Source organism: Solea senegalensis, linkage group LG20 (genome assembly GCF_019176455.1).
Source record: "Solea senegalensis isolate Sse05_10M linkage group LG20, IFAPA_SoseM_1, whole genome shotgun sequence".
Classification (NCBI taxonomy): domain Eukaryota; kingdom Metazoa; phylum Chordata; class Actinopteri; order Pleuronectiformes; family Soleidae; genus Solea; species Solea senegalensis.
In genome coordinates, this window is record NC_058039.1 from 17873441 (window position 1) to 17890059 (window position 16619).

A 16619-nucleotide genomic window follows, 5' to 3' on the forward strand; every position below is an offset into this window, starting at 1 on the left:
TTCCTTTTTGCTCGTGCAGTCATGTGTGCGCTTTATCTCGGCGTGATCTGAGGCCAAATTGTTAATAAGTGCAAAATCAAACTAATCTCACGCACAATGATGATGATCGTGTTTTGTTTTAGCGGCTCGATCGCGCGCGAGCGCCCGCACACATCTGTTTTGCATGTGAAATGTATTTTGAATAAATTGGGCAATAACTTGGATTAGATTCATTTCAGATCCTTTATTTTTGGTAGCAGTCCTCTCACAGACGGTGCCTTCATTTGAACACTTTACACAATCCATAAATCGTTGAGAAGTGTTAGGTTTATTCCCCTTGATTTTTTGTGTGCAGCTCGTTTAATGTTACATTCAGGCCTCAAAAACCTGATAAACGGCCTCAATGATTAGCAATGACCTTTTACGAGAAGCTCACCCGGAATCGCTTACAGATCGAAATCATGCCTAATAGTTGTTTTTATTCCTTTTAATTTCACTCTAACTCCTCCAATCATTATGAAGCACTGTACAGTGATGCAGCTAAGAATGTTACTGGTCATAGTAACAAAGGCTCCGTTCAGGAAATGGAACACAGCCATTAATCCGTTAATAATTAGATTATTTACAGCTGTGATTTTCCTTCTGTGGCCTGTCAAAATGGCTGCTGAGCAAACTGTCCGTGCACAAACACATATTAACCTTTTAAATTGACAGTTTAGTGGACTATAGTGGTGTGTAAACTCATTTAGTTTAGACTTGTACGGTGGCTATGTGGAGTTCATGTGGGATGAGCTGCTTTGTAGCGACAGGAAGGAGTTTAAAGCGCTCAAGTGAGGGCAACTCTTGGGATTTACCTCTGAAGGAAGCTCACTCTTTGGCTAAAAAGGCTTCAGACGAAGAGAGATAAGACCAGGATAAATATTAGTCTGGCATTGCCACCGTGGAGAAGCTCTCCGAGCCACAAAAGGGCTCTAAAATGACTGCTGTCATTGATGACTATAGCACTAATAGAATAGGCATTTAATTAACCTCATGTCATGTGATTAAATATAAATTAATCTTTTAATATGCAGATGATATATTTTTTTCTTTGTTCCTTTAAAATGTAGTTCATATATATATTTTAATTGTTTGATAAAGGTTATAATTTTATTTTACTTTTCAGAAAACTGAAAACATAAATGCATCACATCCCAGCCGACAATTTTTGGTTCTCAGAATGTTCTGGGAATGTTACTTTTTGGTTCCCTGAAGGTTCCCTCCTGTGGTTGATTCTCCTTACATTCACCGAACATGCAACATTCAAGACAACATGAATGCAACATTCATCATATATATGTATATATATATATACATATATATGTATGTATGTATGTATATGTATGTATGTATATACATATATATCTAATATTAATTTAAACTGTGCACATTAGTAGACATACTTAAAAATGAAAAGGCACATTTTCAATGAACCAAAAATATATACAAAAATGTATACAAAGTCAAAGTAGAAAACAAACTCTAATTAAAAATAAATAAAAAGCTATACAAAGGTGTATACGAAATAAAACTATAATCAAATCAAAATAGAAAACAAACTCTAAAAATAACTATTGGTGAGTATTTCTAGTTTACAGACGTTCCGTGAACGCATCACCTGCAACAGTCGCAGCTGCAGGCAGAGAAGTGACGTCACAGCACGCCGCTCAGGTTAGTGATTAGAAACACCTGTAGCTGAGTTAGCAATAAAAAAGTGTGTAACGTTAATGGACGTTGAGGTTTTTGGATTCAACAGAGAACGAGGAAAGAAACGACTAAACCACGGAGTAATTAAATCACGGAGAGACACACAGAGAGAGAAGTTAACTGCGTCAGGTGTTTCCTTCAATTTACGCCGATTGCGTAGGTGAGTTTTCAATGTTTAAACTTGATGTCACAGCAGTTGAGTCGCGTGCTCAACACGTGGAATTACAGATATCTGTGACTTAATTTTGACTCTTCAAAACTAGAGTTTCAGATGTTGATTTTTACACGTCAAAATGACGTCACAGAATTCTAGCTATCCACAACTTCATTATGACTTAATTAAACATATCTAAAAAGGACATGAGTTGATGTTAAACTTGAATTATGACGAGTCATAATGACGTCGTAGATGTATCTGAAACTGGAATTAGAGATCTCTACATATTCAATTGTCATATAACAAACCACGTACAAAAACTGAATTATAAACATCTGTTACGTGTTAAGTAAAGAGCACATTATTGGATGTTGTTTTGTAATGAAGAAGCACACTGGGAAACCTTTTATTTAAGGGTGTAAATGAATCCAGTTACAATATGAATTCTGTTTATCATACAGATATTATGTTGAATCATTGGGCAAACACACTTTAAGTTGCTATACATTTGTTACTTTTGAACCATAAAGACATTTTAAGACAGTTTGTAGCAGTTGATTTGAATGTTTTTAATGTAGTAACCTTTTTGGACAAATCAGCTGGTCCTAGTTTTATAGTGTATATAACAGGGTAACATTGAATCTAGTATGACGTAACACGAGAGAGTAACACGAGAGAGTAACTTTGCTGTCGGCTGGTTTGTCTCTGTGACAGTGGTGACCGTCTTTGTCCGCTGTTTGGGACGTCGCCGCTGCTTGTGTCCGTCCTCATCTCTTCTTCTGAACATTGAAGGGAAGGTAGGAAAGAAGCACCAATCCTCTTTGTGAAGAATATGTTCTCTTGTAACTCAAAGGAGTGTTCAGAAGCAGTGATCCCAATGAAATGAACTTGTAACCGTAAGAGACATAAAAAAAACAATGGTACATTTATTTATGTGTTTATTTCGTGTGGGCATTTATCTGAAATCAGATACAGCCTGCTGATTCACAGCCACTATTGCCTCTGCACTCTCTAACTCTGCTAGGTGGACTCACAAATGAGACGCACCTGTTATTTATGTCATTCATTACACCTGAGCTTTCACTGCTTTGGCATTTAAAAAAAAAAAAAGTCTACTTTCCCTGTTTTCCGTTGGTTTAGTTTTGACTAGCAAATCATATCATGAATAGTGTTGTTCTGTTTTCTAATAAGAGAATCAGGTCGTGCCACGTGCCCTGAAATACAAATATAGAATCAACGCATAGATTTTTAATGACCCTGCAGCCTCTCTGCCTTTTAATGTAGAATGCAGAACTCTGCTTTTTATCTGTGTGTTTGATTCCCATTGTGTCCGACACTAATGAGAAGTGGAGTATTTATGTGCCGTGACTGTTAGTAATGCGTATAGACCCTCGTTAAGAGCATCTGCAGTTCCCTTATTTAACGGAATCCAGACATCAAAATCAATAAGATAAACAGGTTCTACTGCAACCGCTCTAATATACTCTGTATTTCCATAACATTGCCCTTTTGTTGTGGTTATGCTGAGCATGTAGCTGGTGTCTTCTATCAGAACTGTGCACAAAGGAAATTAGTACATCACTCTCTGTATGTACTGTGGCTAAAATGCCCTTTTTGTCCGCTTTGCTGCAGAGTTGTTGAGTTGTTTTATAGGAAATGTTGATATTCTGTATTACAGTTCTGTGTTTAAGTGGAGTTTTGAGATGTAGCTATTGATCGTTTTCATGATTACGCGACCACTTTACACAATTTGAAACTTGCATCGCATCAATTCTGCCGCTCTCAGGGTCTCTCAGTCAAAACCGTTACAAAATATCTGGTTTGATAATGTTGGGAAGCAGTTTTGTTGGTTTGGAATCGTTACTTTGTTTGGTTAATCTGTGCGTTTGATCTTCTCGATCCATCGGTGACAAATACACACAATAAAATAAAAGACGACAAACTAGTGGTCGTGAAAATCTCCTTTCCTTCCTCACGCTGATGTTTTATAGTGCGTTTGCCCGCGGAAAATTATAGCGGAGACGGTAAAGCGGACGATGTCATTAAAAGGCAACCGAAATAAAACAGGCCATTACCTTTTAATAGAAATATGGATTTCTGTGGATGGAAAGAGTGTTGGAACTGTTTTGGCTCATGAATTATAATACACTACTCAACAGCTGCAGAGTGAGCACGCCTCAAATCCGTGCGTCTCTCTGGGGTAAAATCTAAGCTCCGCCTAAAGTCGTCCTGTAGCTCGGTAAAGAGGCGTCTGTGACGGGACCCACACTCAGGTGCCGCTGAGATAATGTTATGCTCCGTCGTATCAAACGCTTGTGTTTGGTATGAGGGGTATGAAGCTGCAAATTTTATTTATTTTAAACATTACCTTGAGGTGGATCACCAGAATCTAACACCTGTACAAAAGCACACTATAGGGGAAGAAGAAAGAACTATTAAATACACCAAAAGTCTGATTGAGCGTCATTTCTTATGAAAACAAAGACGGCGATTTAAAAAGAATGCTTTTGAGTAAATTGGATAATTTGTATGTTTCTATCTGTACTGAGTCACCTCACCCCCCCATCTTGTCCTCTGTAACTGCTTAGCACCCATTTAAATCAACTTGCACCATTGAACGTCCCGAAAGATGGATAGCTTTGCTTATCAGCATTTGTTGGCAGTTTGTCTTGGTTATAAGCAAACAAGGGGAGAGCTGCTGCTAATGACCTTGGGGGTAAGAATGGTTCCTTTGGTGTGTGTGTGTGGTTTTATTCCATTCCTGAGCACACGCGGCTCCAGGTTCACGCGTGCACTTGCAGTTCAGGTCGGCCGCGTGCTATGTGCACCTGACCTCCTTTCATGGCTGGTCTCTCGTGCTGGGGATAAATCACGGCGATCTGTGGCAGGCGAACCCAGTTGAGGTGATTCATAGCGCTGCCTCTGTGACCTTCCGCAGCTGAGCCTACTTGCCTAATGTGCCCATTCATGCCTGTGCATAGCATACAGTGGAGATGGTTTCAGTTAGAATTGTAGTGTTTGACTTTTAAATGTAAGCAAATGCTTGTTGTGTTGTGGCGTTGGAAGCGTTTCGGCTTCCACTGATTAAGTCTGCATCATGTACCGGCGGCGGCGGCGTTGCTCCGGCAGTCTGTCGCTGATGCAGAGAATAGGCAAGAGTTCTATTTTTGACTTTGAAGTCAAACACCGATGCAACGTTCAAGTGTCTGGTTTATTTTCAGAATAAAAGCCCCCGTGTTGACACCATATGGTATTAACTTAACTCAATTACATCAACGACACTCTTGCCAATGCAGCGCTCCCTTCTCGTTCTCCGGTCGGTTCCCTTTCCTTGTGTTTACAGTACATGATATGTAGTTTTTGAATTACCACAAGAAACCCCTCTCTCTGTCTCAGATCCAGCTTCCCTGCAGTGAGCACGGAGCTGTGAGCACATCGGGTGGGTGGCGGCGGATCGAGCGCATGAACGCAGATGCAACGCACTGCAATACTCATTCAGTGGAATCCTGTGTCTCTCTGCGACATTTCCTCTCTGCACACAGGAAGTGATTTGTTAAAACAGGCTTGAGTGTGACTGAAAACACAAAATAGAAAATGCATCATTATCATTCAGCAGTTTGGTGTACACACACACACGCACGCCATCTGTCTGGTCAGGTCTGATAGTATTGCGTGACAGAGGGTCTGTTCTCAGATTCGAGAACACGGCATAGAATGTTTCCGTTGACAACGATGTCATAAAATATAAATACATCTCTACAAAATCGATCATGTTGGGCACTCGCAGTTAAAAACCTTGATGCAGAGCTACAGTGCATGAAGCATGTGCAGAGAACGAGTTCAAGCTCAGGATGACGCTTACAGAAGTGGAGTGTTCCTAACTTAAGTTACACATGTATGTGCATGAAGGTCTGTGAGAGTCTGGCACTCAGATGTGACTATTCAAAGTGATTAGCAAGACTAAACATGTTGTGTTCATGCTGTGTTGCCTGATGTGTGGAGAGGCCTCTGTCTGCGACGCCGTCTGTTGCTGGTTTCTGGGAGCTGCATGGCAGTGTGTGCACCTGTTTCCTTTGCTGTACCTGCCTTCAACACATAACATGACGTAAGAGTTACACTGGTATATTTTTGAAAGGGATATGTAGTTGAGACAATATCGCCATACCGGTATATTATATATTATTTTTATGTTGCCTTGCGAACGTTATCCAATAAAACCGACCGCTTCTCTCTGAGCCTGTGTACATGTACGTACTACGTAGTATTCTCCGTCCCACGCTACGCATCACAACAGACATTTGAACGGAAAAACGTAGCAGACACAGTGCAGGTGGAGAGTGAGCAGTTGGTGGCTAAGAAAAAGAATAATGACGCTGTTGTTTTCCTAAATAAAATGTGTACTTTTACTCCGATACATTTTTCTTCATTTCTTAGTTGAGCTGGTGACATAATGCCTGTTTGTTGTCGCTAGTTTTTAGCGGCACCAACTGTTAGTGGATCTAAAACACATCAGTGGCTCGTTGTTTACCGTGTCCGACACCGAGGCTCCGGTCTCCGGGTTTCTGTTGTACACTCAGGACGCCGTGTTTCAGCTATCAGCTGTTTCAAAATATCGTTATAATATCGCCATTCAAACAAAAAATATCGCAATATCAGTTTTGGTCCACATCGCCCAGCCCTAACATGACATATGCTAAAGGATAGAACATGTTTGTTTGAATAACCTATCTTTGGGAATATTTTGAATCCTGCATTGTTTGCATGAATGCAGTGATATTATTCGCTGCCTTTGTTGGCTCATTGTTAGTTAAGTGTCACCAGTATCCATGTACAGGAGATGCAGGAGAACAAAACAGGGACCCATTTCATATTCTTGATGTAGTTAAAAACATATTTTAGGTAACTTTGCACATGCTGAAAATTGTTTTCTTTTACCTTTTCTTCTTTATTCTGGTCAAGAAGCCGTTTATTGCATTAAACTGCTGCAAGACTGGGTCTTCTTCTCAGCAGTAGATTTCACTTGGGTCACATCGTTTGTGTTTTGAAGTTCATACTCAGACCTGTTTGTGGCGATCGTGCACCACTAACACTATGTTGTGTTTGCATTTGCAGTGTACAGGACTGACGGGTGACACGAAACCTAAACACCGCTATACTGAGAAACACACAGTTGTGTGGACTCATTTGACAGTTATTTGTAACGGATGTTTAGATGATCTCGACTGCAGCTTTAAAAAGATAGGATTAATGGAAAATAAGAAATATACTTTATATTCCCAGGTTTACTGTTTACTGTTACTGTTGATGTCTTATTTCGAGCGAGCATTGTGCCGGTCTTATCCTTGTGGCATTTCTGTCTGCCTGGCTGCTGTGTATTGTAGTGAAAATGCAGTTCACCCACTGGCAAAGGCCATTTAATAATCAATGACAGCTTCTTGTGTTTGTGTTCACTGTTCTTCGGTTTTATAAAATGCTTTCACCGTCGTCATGGAAGCGCAAACCTCGACCTCCCTCTTGTCTCTGCGCTTTCTTTACCCCGCTCTTTTTCCCTTCTCATAGTTGCCCTCTGTCACCTTCCCTGGCCGAGTGCAGTCTTCTCTCCATTCTTCACTGATCCAAGCTCTGCTGTACAGTGGCGGCGTGCATGTGTATAAAAGGCAGCCCCGTTGTTTACAAATCAATAGAAACTCTATCAAAAGGTCCTAAATGTGAGCCTTCCGCCGCACATCAATGCAGTTATGAAGGAAGCAGGCGACGCAGCCTTGTCCATATTCTAACTAGATGGTCAATAAACAAACCCTAATATTACTGTTGATGTAATTACACACTGAGCCGTTTTTTGTGCAACTCCCAACCCACACAGCCTTTGTATTTGTGTAGCGATTCCTTCTATCGCTCGGTAGCTTTGAGGCAAACGCAGAACTTGCTAAGAAGCAAAATAGACTGAAATTTGCAGTGACATAATGGCAAGAATCAATATGACTTTTCCTCCCTAAATGGAAGATAATGGTATCACAATGGAGGTGCAGGGAGCTTGTCTGCTCAGCCAGCTCTGATTGATCTGTTACTGCAGGAGCCACTTTGGGACCCACAAGATGTCTGGTCACATTAGACTCACTGCGTGTGAGCCGAAACACACGGAGACATGCACTGGGTTCACAATGTTTCTTCAAAGGAAATTCATTGTCTGATCCTCTTACACAGACGTGTATATCATCATTATGTGTTATATTCCATCACACGCGTTCTAGTTGTAGTAGTTCTAGTTTCTAGTGTTGGTGCCTGCATTAGTTTGAGTGCAATTACTTTCATTTTCCAAAAAACGGCGACACTACACATTTTAATCTATCTCGGCTATGGATTTTTCCTACATTTTAATCGGGGTGTCACATTTTGAAGGCTGGGGAAACAAATGAAATCCAAAATGACATCATTTTGCACTGTAATACTTTCTAAAATGAAAAAGCGCTTTGCGTGTCATGTCACTGCAGGATATTATAAAACTTAATTGCCAGGCCAATAATAACAATGAATAACAGTGTTTTGGGGCGTAATGTGTGAAACAACACTAAATCATAATGATTAAATACTAGTAGTAAGTGCATTACTTACAGTAACTGTAAATGTAAATGGCTGGAACAACATTGATGTAGTAATGAAGACTTGTATTAGTTTTGCAGGTTTGGGCCTGGGTTTCTTCTGCAGAACTTGGTCCCACACAGAGATGCACACTCTGTATGTAAATAAATGTGTCACACATATAGACAGTATACAGGCTAAAAATGCAATATTTCAGGTATAAAGCATGTATTTCATAAGTGATTATATGATTTATTTATATAATATTTTAAGTGCCATCTGAATTATTTAAGGGGGAGCCTGCATCTTTTCATTATACATTTTGTTTTATGTATAATAATATAGATCTCAGTAATGTGACACGACATTTGAAACCAAGGTAATGATTTTTGTATTTTTTGGTAATGTTAGTTCATCTGTTTCCTTTGTATCCATAAGCAAATAATCAGAGGATAGCTTTTATCTGAACAATTAGGGTTAAATGTATTTAAATGAAAGTAGAACCAAATAAAGTCAGAATACGCACATTTTGAATACAAGAAATATTTTCACCTTCAGTTTTTTTTCTTTTCCTTTTGGCATATAATTTAATTCTATAGTGAATTTAAATAATTTTGGTTAATTCATAGCGCCTCCGACCACTGGTGTGTTCATCATTTGGGAAATAGTTTGCTCCCTCTTGAATATGCACCAGGCCTTGGATTAAAGGCGCTTGACAAAATGAATGTAAACATTTCATATTGAAGGTGACAGAATCATGAAAGAAGAGCTGTACACACAACAATGTGACATGATTTACCAAAACCTTCATTAAATGTCCTAAAAACCTCAATTTCCACTCCATTATTTTTCCACACACACGCACACACTTTGGGACACCATTGGGAAATGTACTGTGTGTACAAACCAATGGGAAAACCATGTCTGAAATATTTGTGGATCACTGTCTCGTGTGTTTTATGACCAATAAAAACCTCCCTCACGGTAGTTAAAAGTCATTTTTGGAAAGAGAGTTGCGACGCGGTCATCAATATATTTTACATTACATGCAGAGCTGCTGTCGTTACTGCACTGGGTTTATTTTTTTGCCTCTTTTAATTTGCACTCTTCATTATTCTGTGGGGGGGGGAATGCTTCTTCATTTCTTCATAGATGATTTATTGTCTGATCATGCTGATGAATGATACCAGTCTGAACATCATCCATTCTATGTGTTTGCTGAAGTAGCATCTCCCTTTTTCTGCCATGACGGTAAAAACAAAGTAGTTGTCCTTGGATTTGTTCTTCCCCCACTGACACTGGACCAGGTATTGGTTTTTGGGGCTTTTTAAGGAACTTTGCTTTTCACTATCGGGTTACTCTCATTGCCGACAGAAATCCTATCAACTGCACATCTTGTAGTAGCGCCTTGTGTTCTCCTGTAAATTGCAGTGTATGATGAATACTTTTCTCCCTCTACCATTAATAAAGGCCCCCTTCTCTGCTGCTCCATTCATTTTCCACCTTGACTGACACTTTTATTCTCATAGCAGCTCATATACCCAGCAGTAATAATAACAAAATGGGGACATACTATTTATAGGTGCACGGGACACAATTCTAGCTGTAATTTTGCGAAGCGTGTGTTTTCTTTTGTGTTTTTTTTTATGTCATGCTGCGCAAAAAGAAAACTTGAGGTAACAACAGCACTAAATTAACCCCACTGGGGCAGCTATGAAGGACTAAAAGCTGCAGGTAGATGCTTGAGTGGATGAGCACTGAGGGTCCACAGCTTCACCTGACCAATTAAGCCAGATAGGAACGCACAGATCTGCTGCTGCATCACTTGATCTAAATTAGGTCTGGGCTATATGGACACATAAAAGAAGAGAAAAGATATCCTGGTATATAAACGTAGTATACTTTATATACTCTGGTTGTTTCTTGGTCTTTGTGGCATTTGTTTTATATTGCTACGCTTGTGTGGTGCAACAGGGGCAGCTGCTGGACTTGGATTGTTTCCAGCGGCACGGCATGGTTAAAGTTGAGTTTCCACTAGCGTAGTACCTGGTACTTTTTGTAGTACCTGCTCTGGTGAGGTTCCAAGTGAGCTGAGGCGATACTATGTGTGATGTTGCCAGGCTGCCGGCCACTGATTGGTCAGAGTGCCGACACAAGAATCCAATGTAAGTAGTTAAAAAGACTCAACAATCCTAGAAACATGTGTTAACCAGGGAAATGTCTAAAATCTCAATAGTCTGGTGTATTTAGCGACAGCCCTGATGATCACGACCGGTGAGTGGCATCACAGTCCAGTGACTGAGAGTCTGTGCGCCGGTCATGGAGGAAGTACTGAACAAATGGTTTTTAATTAACTGATTCTAGTGATTCTGTTACACTGAAAACAACTGCTTTACACGTGACTAGTCACACAAGTCCGCCGCGTTATGTACGTAGGTATTCTTTTGTAGTGGAAAAACAACCTGTGCCGTGCCGAGTCAAGGCGATCTTGGGCCGTAGGTGGAAAAGGAGCTTTGGATGTGGTCATGACTTCAAATGTTTGAAATGTAATGAACTGGTTTGAAACACTCAGCACTTTCTTTAATATTACTTTACCATTACCATTTTACTTAAGATCTTTTTGCCTCCTCATGCAATTCAACACCAACATGGAAATAAGCCAGATAACAATGATTGCTGTTTTCATTTAAAACTACCATGCATCATTTTAAAAAAGAAATATAAATAAATGTCAATTACAATTAAACCATGGCCAAATGAGTTCTGATGAAGTCCATCTGCTCCACTCAAATGACTCCATTTCTCAGCACAGCATAGTAAATTAAGCTTTAATGAATGGAAATCGACTGATTGTGATCATTTAAAATCTAGTACATGTGCACAAAAGTAACCTGTAAGATGCAGTGACTTGTTTTTCACACTGAAGAGGTGGTGGATGAGGCAGTGGCACAGAAATAATAATGGATATAACGCATGGCTCCATTTGTCCTACCTTGGTCTTTGAAAAAGCTTCTGTGTTTTGTCTTCACCTTCATTAATTCACCAAGTCTGTGAAGTGAAGGGAAAGAGTGAAATATGAGGAAGAGGGCATTGCTCAAAGAGAACAGAGTAAGAGTCGGCTTTCTCCCGCGTCCACCCTACAGAACGCCACAGACATGGCAGTAAACAACTTTCAGCGCATAAATATTTAAATGTTTCATTAGACGCTGTCTCTCGTGAGGAGACTAAGGAGAGCCCGGGGATTTAGCTCCAGCTCTAGGTGCAAAGTCAAATCCAGTCAAAGACAAATCCATCCTGTCAACAAGAACAAGGATCTTTGGAGGTGGTGAATTATATATGAATATGTAAATAAATTATAAATGTTTGCTTTAGGACGAGGTGTCAATATGTCTCCAGGTGTGCGTGTTTACAAGCGACTGTCCGGACAGTCGTTTGTAAACATGTGACAAAAAAACAAGGGTTATTGCCACTTCCATATTTACATTTACAGATTTATATATCACCGTAAGCATCATTATTTAACATTTGGTAAACCCCCCAAAAAATGTAAATGATCAGCTCATAACTAATATATAAAGCAAGGAGGTAAATGATTCATTAGCCATTAGTTCCAGCTTCTGCAGCGATGACAAAGTGATGTCAGCATTATTTTCATAATGCATTAGAGCACCACTGCAGTTTTCTCATTGCCTCAAGTTATTATAAATATCCCACTCGCAGTATTCACATCAGTTTCTTGGACACAAATGACCAAAATGCCTTTTTTTCCCTCCCCCCCACAAACCTACCCGGGAGCAAAGTAAAGTAAATTCAAACTCCCCAGATGTTCTCAGACAGATTTACATCTCACTTAAATCTTTCTCTAGTTCTCCTCACTCCCTCGCAGTTTACTGTACATGAATCCTGTGTGTGTATTATGTCACGTGACTGAACAACATGGGGGGAGGAGTTGTGGTTTCAAAGGCTAAACATAATGGGAAACGCTCTCCGCACAGTTTAATCCTGGCCCCCGGGCCGCGGCCAAAATAGTGTCACGATAATCTACTGCGGAAACTTTTCGACTGATCTGTGAGCTGTCACGATACTAATCCCATGTGTTCATGAAGACCAAGCCTCTCAGCCGTCTTTACCAGGATTACATAAACACATTAAATAGTCTTATTCAGAGTGATTTAAATTAAAGTGTACAATTTATGCTGTGGAACGCTAGGGCAAATATTAATTAAAAGTCCCATTGAAAGTCACACAAAAGCACATAACTTTTGTCGATTTAAACCCCTTTGAATGTTAAGCTAAGTACTTCTTAAATGAAAGTCTTAATGGCTTCGGCGGAGATTGTATTTATAAAGAACAATGTCTGGTATGAGCCACATCTCTGGAAAAAATCTCATGACATTCGCATCAATCTCTGCTGCACTTTTCAAATGAATTATGGCCGCCGTCGACATTGAATTACTTTTAAGCAACAGCCGTCATCTCTGACCTTATGGCTCCTCATCTAAATTCCTCTGTGACAAAGCAGTTAGGAACACTTCACCTTGCTCCCAAAATGTCACTGAAGCACAGGCGACACAGTCTCGTAGACTTCCAAGATCTTGACTTAATGGTGATGTATTTTAAATGAACCACTTTTGTGTGTGTGACGGTGATGAGCTCATCGTAACAATGTTGTAACTGCTATGAATCGAGCTTATGTTCGAGCCAGGATTTTACTTTAGCGTAATGGTAATGGGCGAGGGAGCACAGCGGCAAAGTGCGGGGGTTGGTGTAGAATGAAATCGAGTGATTTGGAGGCAAAGTGAAAGCTTCACATCACAAAGTAGGAGCTGCAATCACTTATTTCAAGTGCAAATTTTCATGGGTCGTACTGACACATTAAAAGTTATTCAAACAAGTCAAAAGGTAACATATGAGGTATAATCTGCCAAATATTAGCTCTAATGGTAGAAAGTAGAAAAAAAACACATTTATTTAAGTTGAGAACAAGGGGAATTGGCTTCTAAAGCTGATTACGCCCGTGTAATTGAGGGGACCCGGCCTTCCAGATATGGTTAATGTATGCTAACGTCATGATTAGTTCTTGATTTGTTCTGATCCCTGTTATATACCACCATGCGCTAGCTCAAACGCTGTGTTGTGGACAAAACAATGTGAGATTTTAGTTGAATCTTTTCTCTGCATATTCTTTGATGGATTTACTAATAACCATGTTTGCCACTGCAGATTCAGTATGCAACATGCCGGCGCTACTTGGAGTAAAAATGGCTAGAATATCTTTAATCATCATGAGAAACTTCCACTTGGTCTGACAACAGTTTAATCCAGATAGTCCATGATGGATGTTTGTTCATTAGTTTTTTTCCTAAAGTGCTCAGATTCAGCTCAAACGCCGTCACTGTAACCACAGAATCCACCCAGTGATTTGTAAGAGGTTTCCACAGAAATACGAGGTAATTGAATTCCTTCTTCAAGTGAATCGATCCTCAAAATAAAGCTAAAGCTACCTTTCTGCACATTATGGTAAATATCCATTTGTACTGTACGGCATCTAAAATGTATGCGAATGGTAACTATTTTTTTTTTGCTGAAAAGCAAAGAAACAATCCTTTTTTGACTCCCAGTTCCTCCTGCGTCAGTTGTTTCTGTTGGCTAAAGGTTTGTAAGCTAAATTACTGCAGAATCAAACCATTCCTGCTCTTTGATTCTGTGGTATGATAAATGATTGATTAGGGTCATTAGCGCGAGAGAACCCTGATCTCTCTCCTCTGTGCTCCCAGAGTAATTGTGGCCTGCGAGGCTGGAAGTTCATAGTGATCTGACTCAGGTAATAATGTCGCACTTTCATTTTCCCCACTCGGCTCTTGCAGGAGTCTTATAGCCGCGTAGCAATGACCTGGCATTACTGCTAATCTGTCCTCCAAAGCCACCGCTCTCCTGCTCTCTCCCCGCTAATAACGTTCATTTGTTATCGTCTCCCTCACACAGTCAGTTGAGGAGAGCTTCGCAGTTAGCCTAAAACCTAAACACAGCTAGGTACAAGTCATCATTAAGCTATCTTAATTGAGAGTCATCCAAATTCAGAGGGAGGGGGCTGATCCAAGATTAAATCTGTCATAACTACCACAGTGTGGCTAAATGTCGGGCTTATTTCTGATAGTGAAAAAAGAAGAGTATACAAGTCACAGAGAACTGTATTTATCACAATGATCAAATCTTAAAGCACAGTCTGTAGTGGTAATAAGAATGTCGTCTGCATAGAGTCGTTGAATTAGATAATGTTTTATGTTATTATCAGTTTTCTCTTTCCTCTTTCTCGTATCATATTTCTTTGTTGCCTCAGCTTTCTGGATAAATGATAACCGCGGGGAAGTGCGTTATCAGGTGGATTTCTAAATAAATAAATACAGTGACAGTAACAGTCAGAATCAGTACTTTTAAGTCTGAGGATGAGGCGGCCTCCACAATTGAGAACAAGATTTCAATTGTTCTCAGCAGCGTCGATGCAAGCTCTGATTTCTCCAGAAATATTTTGACCAGACACATCACAGACATTTATCATACCCATCCCAGGAATCAGAGGACTTATTATCTGTGTGCACATTTTATGTCAGCAAAAATTGGTTCTTGTGGTTGGGGACTGCTTTATGACGCCAGACATTAGCCTATGTTTGCATGGACACAAGAAATTGGAGTTAAAGCCTGAGGGCAGCCCCGCGGCCAAGTGGCAAGGGAACTTGTCTTGTAACCAGAGGGTTGCCAGTTCTGGGGCTGGGGTACCCCCGAGTTAGATACCCAACTCCTGCTGCTCACCGGCTGCCCGCCGCTCCTAATTCCTGGAAGGTTACTAGTAAGAGGATGGGTTAAATGCAGAGGATACATCTCCCCCTGTGGGACTGATAAAGGACTCATTTACAATTAATTTATTGGAATAACATCATATCACGTAAACATGCCAATCCGAAAACTCTGACCCGATGCAGCCCATTAGCAAACAAATTTCATTGCGAATGAGAGAACTGGTATATCCCGCGCAAACTTGACATATTTCCGTTTTGTTACTGCTGCATTTTCATTCCGAAAAAAGGATAATGCATTGACACGACGTGGAAGAAGAGGAAAATGAGACGGATAGCAGACAGCGAGGGGATGGACAGATGCGTGCGGCGTTTGTTTACTACGGAAGTGAAGCAGCTTCTTCTTCTGCATCTACTTCTCGAGAATTATTATAATAACACTCAATATCAAAAGTCCATTCCCTCTGAGTGCTTGATGCATGTGTTTTTGCTTTCCATGTAAAGGATGGAATTGTTCATCTTAATTGGAACAAATCTTTTCAGAATGAAGAAATGTTGCACATGTGAACACAGCTAGTGGCTCTACTTAAAATAACTATAAAAATCGTGGTTGAAGATATGGATCATGTGATGTGTCTTCCTGGTAGATGGTGGTATTTGTTACTTCATCAACATGAATGAAAATGTGGTGCATAACGAATTTACAATGCCACCACTGCCCTCATTCCCCGCTACTCAGTCGCACGCAGCGCTCGCTCTCTCTATGACATCGATGCAATTACCTCCACACCCAATCATATCTTACGTCTGTCACACGTTCTATTCATGACAATCTCCCGATCATTTGTTTATGTGCAGATTTGTCAGGGACTGTAGCTCCATTATTACACATTGTCAGCGCCACCTCCAGAGCTGTACATCATTTGCTGTATTACTATGAATTATGTATTAGTCTCATGTTTGAGGCCGTGCATACGTGTGTGTGTGTGTGTGGGGTCTCGCAGTGCCGGGTGTGAAGACTACAGCAGGGGAATGTCAATGGGCGCCTCTGCCGCCGCCTCTCGACAGTGGTTCATTTTCTGGTAATCATTGATTGTGATGTTGTTCTTTTGCCTGAGGACATGCAGGCAGATGTACAGCACCAGACACGGACATCACTGATAAACCCTCGAGGGGGCTGCGGTCACATTTGACTGGCATTATTGGCAGACTGTTATGGTCTGCCTCAATTCACTTCAATTCCAGCTCAGTATTAAGCAGTTTATTCACTCAGTATGCACATTGCATGCCTTGTTTTAGAGAGTGCAATATTGATAAAAAATGAATGTCATCGAAATGGCAACTCCACAATTTAGCAATGGAAC

At 40.4% G+C, this 16619-nt stretch overlaps 1 long non-coding RNA gene across 1 annotated transcript in view; it reads left to right on the forward strand.

Moving 5' to 3' along the window:
• The first annotated feature begins 1708 nt into the window (after window positions 1–1708).
• LOC122786415 overlaps window positions 1709–16619 on the forward strand; it is a 49753-nt gene continuing 34842 nt past the window's right edge. Inside the window, exons 1-2 of the long non-coding RNA XR_006362443.1 lie at window positions 1709–1885; window positions 2597–2679. This is a non-coding gene — a long non-coding RNA (uncharacterized LOC122786415). The remainder of the gene's footprint in view (window positions 1886–2596; window positions 2680–16619) is intronic.